This window comes from Arachis stenosperma, chromosome 3 (genome assembly GCF_014773155.1).
Source record: "Arachis stenosperma cultivar V10309 chromosome 3, arast.V10309.gnm1.PFL2, whole genome shotgun sequence".
Classification (NCBI taxonomy): Eukaryota; Viridiplantae; Streptophyta; class Magnoliopsida; order Fabales; family Fabaceae; genus Arachis; species Arachis stenosperma.
In genome coordinates this window covers 157,355,492-157,361,491 of record NC_080379.1, presented here as the reverse complement: position 1 = coordinate 157,361,491, position 6,000 = coordinate 157,355,492, and positions in this window count along the sequence as shown.

The following is a 6,000-nucleotide window of genomic DNA, read 5'->3' as shown; positions in this document are numbered from 1 at the left end:
GGGGGTCGGGGGAAGAAGAGGGGGGCTCCACGAACGGGTCGGGTCGGGTTATTTTTTTATTTTTTTAAACAATAAAAACGGCGTCGTTTAGCAGAACCGGCCGGTCACCGGTCCGGCCCAACCGGACGAAAACCAGTCGGTTCACGATTTTCCAGCGGTTCTTTCTACTGCGATTTTTAGAGGAGGACCGGACCATTTGCATGGTCGGTTCACGGTTAAACCGGTCGAACCGTCTGGTTCGGTCCGGTTTTCAGAACCTTGGTTATGACATATGACTGCAATATTAATTGATGTAATTAATTTGGCTATTTTGTTTTTCAAGATTATCACCGCCATGTGCCTGATCCTCAACCAATAGAATATTAAAAGATTCTAGGAAGAAATTTACTGTCTCCCACCTAATATTGTGGTAAGGTGTAATGTATTAAAATTTGGGTGCATTTTGTTTTCTTTTGGGTGCATTTTGTTACCTTTTGGGTGCATTAAATAATTTGTTTGGGTGTTTCACAAATGCTGCAGAACATGGCCATTGGAAATAATCCAAATAGAGAGTTCTTACAGCCGAAATCCAAAAAGTCATTTAATGTTGAAGACTACCCAGTGTTTATACCTTTTTTGGACCGGAAAAAATTAGCATCATATCCATATGTAAGTTTTCATTTCTAAAACTTCTTATCACAATTCTTTGATTATCTATGAATTAAACTAAAATACTATTCAATGTGAAGATGTTTCAGATTTTTGCACCCGTTTGCTATTCAAATCATTAGTGGATATGGGTGGCTGATGTAAGAAAGAAAAAATTTTATATACTTGACCCCTATCACAAGACGTGTCCCCCCAAAGACAGAATGAAGCTAAATAAATTTATTGTAAGTTAGTTATGTTTTTTGCATTTTGAAATTTGGGTGCATTTCAATTCAAAGTAAGGTGTATATTGTTATCCTTTGGGTGTATTGATTTATTAGACTTATTCCTTCTTATATTCGGCTTTGTTTTTTGTTTTTAGGGGTATGTGATTTCGAGAATTAGGGTATATGCCGGGGGCACCTCTCAAGAGAAAAGATCGTGAAATTGAGCCTCCTTACATTAACATTTCAGGCCAAAAAACAGAGTACAGATCTTTCACTCTGAAAAATTGTGTTTTCAATTGCTGTCCTATTTTAATTTGCTAAATTATTTTTGGTTTTCAGCTATGATTGTACTATTTATGTCATGAAATGGCTTGAAATAATCGATCCTCAAAATGTTAAAAAGGGGAAGTATGAGTGGGACAATTGGACTTAGGTAATTATATTTAAAATTATATATCTCTCTATTACTTTTCTAAATTAACAGATTTAATTCAAATAATATTCTTTCAAACTGTAGGTGGAGGTCGACCGCTTTAGAGTTGAATTTGCTTTCCAAATTCTTTTTCATGACATGAATCGTGACAGAGATGCAGCAATCAAGGGAAGTGAAACAATGAGATTGTCGAAGCTATCTGCAGCTTTGTTGAGCCCATATTGTCAAGTAGATTCTTATGATATTGAAAGTGACAGTGATTGACTTCATTTTTATGTAGTTTTGAAATAGTTTGAACACTTGTAAATTTTGTGAATATTTTATTCATTTGTATTATAAAATTTGTTTGCATAAATAAACTGTCTGTGCTGTATTCAAAAGCTGTAAATTACAGGTACATAGAAAATAAAGGAAAACAAAACCAAACACACTAATACGCCCAATTACTTTAATTATGCACCCAAATATAACCCGTATACACACAAATATATACCATAAATACCTAAACCCCTAAAACCCTAAACTATAAACCCTAAACCCTAAACCCTAAACCCTAATTATGCACCCAAATATAACCCGTAAACACCCAAATATATACCCTAAATACCTAAAATCCTATACCCTAAAACCCTAAACCCTAAACCCTAAATCCTAAAACTCTAAATCCTAAAACCTAAAACCCTAAACCCTAAAATCCTAAATACCTAAAACCCTAAACCCTAAACCCTAAAACCCTAAAGCTTAAACCATAAAAACTAAACATAATAATAATTTATAACATAAATAGCAGCATCTGAAAAATATATAAATGTAAAATGTCAAACACAAGAAAATTCAGAAATACATCCAAAAAAATAAGCTTTACACCCATATTCTGTAACTATACACCCAAAAAACTGTCCCCTGCTGCTGGTTCACTGAACTAATAATTCATAACATGTCCGTGATATTGGCTGGAATTTGGACGCACCACTGATGCAGCATCAAAGAGGTTTAACTGGAAATAATAAAATCACATATTAGCAAAACTATTAACAAGAAAATTAAACTCAATCACCACATATTTAAAGAACATCACTCTTACCTCATTTAAAGCTTTCGATTTCTTCTTCTTTGAGGCATTTGCAATTTATTTGTCCAACTTTGAATCTAGCCTATTTTTTGGAGTCCTCTTGTTCGAACCCTTGGAGGGCTTTGAAGCTCGTTAACGGATTCCAAGTTAGCATCTTCATGAGATAACGAACATGTCCCATTCTTTTTGGCTTTCAGTTCTTCCATCTCAACCATGACGTTATCGTACGCACGGTGCAGAAAGGCAGTCAGCTCCTCCAATTCTGATGCAAATTCACAAATATTTTACGAACGAAACACCAATTCATTAAATCCCTTGCTTCTTGGCTCCAATAGTGGCTCGTCGTGGCTGCTCTTGATATGTGTGTGTCACCTCTTTACCGTCTTGCTCCATCGTTCCAATATATATCTCGGTGACACTTGGGTTACTCGTTCAAAGCTTAACACGCTTAGTGCGTGACGACACAATATCCCTCTTGACTCGAATAATAAACATTGGAATTTTACTTGGGCTGCTATTGAGTCATAAGTAACCACAAACTTGTTGAATATTGACTTAGAAACTTGTTCTCCAACTTCGTATACTGAATAGCCTAGAGCGGAGTTTGTTAATCTTGTGATGCAATTCGCCTTTCCTCTGAATTGTGCTTGGACTTTCCTAAACTTTTGGTGAGTGTACACATGTTGAAACTGAGCTTCAATGGAGGATTTTGTTGCACACAATATCACTGTATGAAAATCTGCAGCATCCGATTCTCTCTCTGCTTGCTCCCTGCTTCCGATGCAATTATCATATTGTTTGACAAATTGAATAAGCGAGTTGTTCCGGGTAATAAACTTGTTAAAAAATGAATACATGCTCTCGCTCCTTTGTGTGCTTATCATCCCAGCCCAGAAGTGGTGATCCAGATAAATTGGAACCCATATATGACGGTCTTCATAAAGATTTGCAAAATACACCCAAATCAGACTAAAATGCACCCAAAAACATGCAATTTGCACCTCTGCTGCAGATTTTAAAAACTATTACTTGAAAGCCACTTGTTGTCCACAAGACCATACTTCAGCAGAAAATCATTCCAATTCCTATCAAATGAATCTTTGCTATGAGAGTTCCAAACAACTTGGTTCATTTCTTGTTCGATTTCTGCATGTCCCTTGTACCCGTTTAATTTGCTTGGAATCTTCTTCGTGATGTTCCAAATACACCAACGATGAATTGTTGTGGGCATACAAGCCTCGATAGCCTTTTTCATTTACGCACATTGATCAGTGAGAATTCCTTTCGGAGCATTTCCTTCCATGCAACGAAGCCAACATTGAAATAACCATTTGAATAATTCAATTTCTTCATTTTTCATCAAAGCGCATCCAAAAAGTGTTGACTGACCGTGGTAATTCACCCCAACAAAAGAACCACAAACCAGATTATACCTAAAACAGATTACCACAAAACAGAATTATAATCAACAAAATGCACCCAAATAATGATTCTATGCACCAAAAAATTGCCAATATACAGCTCTGCAGCAAATTCATAAAACAACATAAATTCAGCATCATAAACCAGAACACCATGTTACCTGTTTGTATTGTAGGTGGTGTCAAATGAAATAACATCTCCGAAATACTCACAGACAGCTCTGCTCCTTACATCTGCCTAAAAAGCAAGTTTAATGGACTGATTGTCCTCGAGTTCGAGCTCGAAAAAAAATTCTGATTCTTTTCTTTCATTTGTAGTAAGTATTTCCCAAATTCTTTTGCATCCTCTTGTTCCAAAACATTTCACACTTCTCTAGTGATGTAATTCCTCACATGTTATTGATAAAATTTAACTCGCGGTGACCTCCGGCTACTGCAACAAATAATTGGAAAGTTTTGCTACGTCTGATATCGGCTTCCTCGTTATTCTCTATTGTATGACGCACGGACATGCTTAGTTCCCTGTGCTGTTTGAGCATCTGTGCTTGATCTGGACAGCAAGGATGTGAATGATGCAATACGACCTTCGAAATGATCCAAATACCAACATCCTTCAATACATATATATAAATTCTTGCAGGACAATTTAAACCAGCTGAGGAATTTGTCTTCTCGATAGGAGATATTTTCGATTTCCATTTTTCCTCTCTAGTACATGTAATCAATTGATTCTTAATTTCGTTTTCCTTCTTATTTGTGCACCGAACTCTTGTAGAAAAACCTGCAACTTTTGAATAATCCTTGTAGAATTTTGCAGCATTGTCAAGGATTTTAAAGTCATCCCAACTTTGGGGACAAACTGGTCATCAATTGCACAGAAGGTCTGCAAAAATAAACTCAAAAATACATTATATTAAAACAGAAACTAAAACAATTCAATTAAAATAATAAACTGTAATAAATTGTAAATGCACCCAAAATTTTCTTAAATGCACTGAATTATTACTGATCTACACCCAAATGTCTGATATAAAATAGACAAAATTATTTTAATTCTAAGGAGAACTAGTGCATTAGATTCAATTCAAATAAGAAAGAACAAACAGCAAATATCATAGGCAAGGTTCACAGATTATTCAGCTACACAATAAAAAAACTACTAATCAAATTCAAATTCAGATTCAATTACTAACTAAAACTAAATCACACCTCAGGAACTTCATTGGATTCAGTTTCAAAATCCACTTCGTTCTGGTTTAGCTGAGAATCTGAAGTTGAATCATCCATTATCTTCAAACTATCTTTAACCGCAAAACGAAACGAAAAATCTGAAGCACGTAAGGCAGAGAGAAACGCAGGTAAAACACGAAGGAGAAGGCACAGAGAAACGCTCGGAAGAGATCGAAGAGAGACGGCAAGAAAACGCAGAAGAAATTTGAAAAATGAAACGAAATCCTTTTGAAAAAAGAAGTTATATATTCACGCGTTGATTAATTGAAAAATCTGTTAAACAGGTGCGTGAAATATACATCCAAAGAGAAGCGCGTTTTAGGGGTTAGGAATATTGAGAACTTGTAAGACTTGTATAAGAAAAAGACTTGTATGTAGAGATTTTCTGTTAAGTTAAATAAAATAATTTTAAATTATTATCTTTCTATCATTGCTCATTAATTCTAGCTAGTATTTTTTCACTTACATTTGCGACTTGCGAGCCATTTAATTAGAAATTACAAACAATTTACTTCAAAAAATATGTACTAAAACAGGACAAACAACGCAGATGATAGATTAGTGTATTATAAAGGTATTATTTATGTATTATTTTATATAACTATTAGGAGACAATAACTTATAAACAATGGAAAAAAAAGTCACACTTAATAACATTTTATTTATAAAAAAGTGTGAATTACATCTCATAATCAACTGAGATTTTTTAATAAAAAAATATAAATAAAATAATTCTGAAATATTTATAGTTAATTTTTTTTATTGTTTTTCAAAATTTTTTGTTTGTATAATACTATAATTATTGATTATTGAATTCGGAAGATATATTTTCATCAGGATTGACGTTGACTAATGTCAAAATTAAACAAAAAATTTATGCAGATAAGAACACTAATCGCGTAGTCACTATCATCAGGTGCTAAATTATTAAACAACTATTTGACTTTCGGGTGATCAGTTGGAATGTATAATCCATAGCCAGAAGAAATT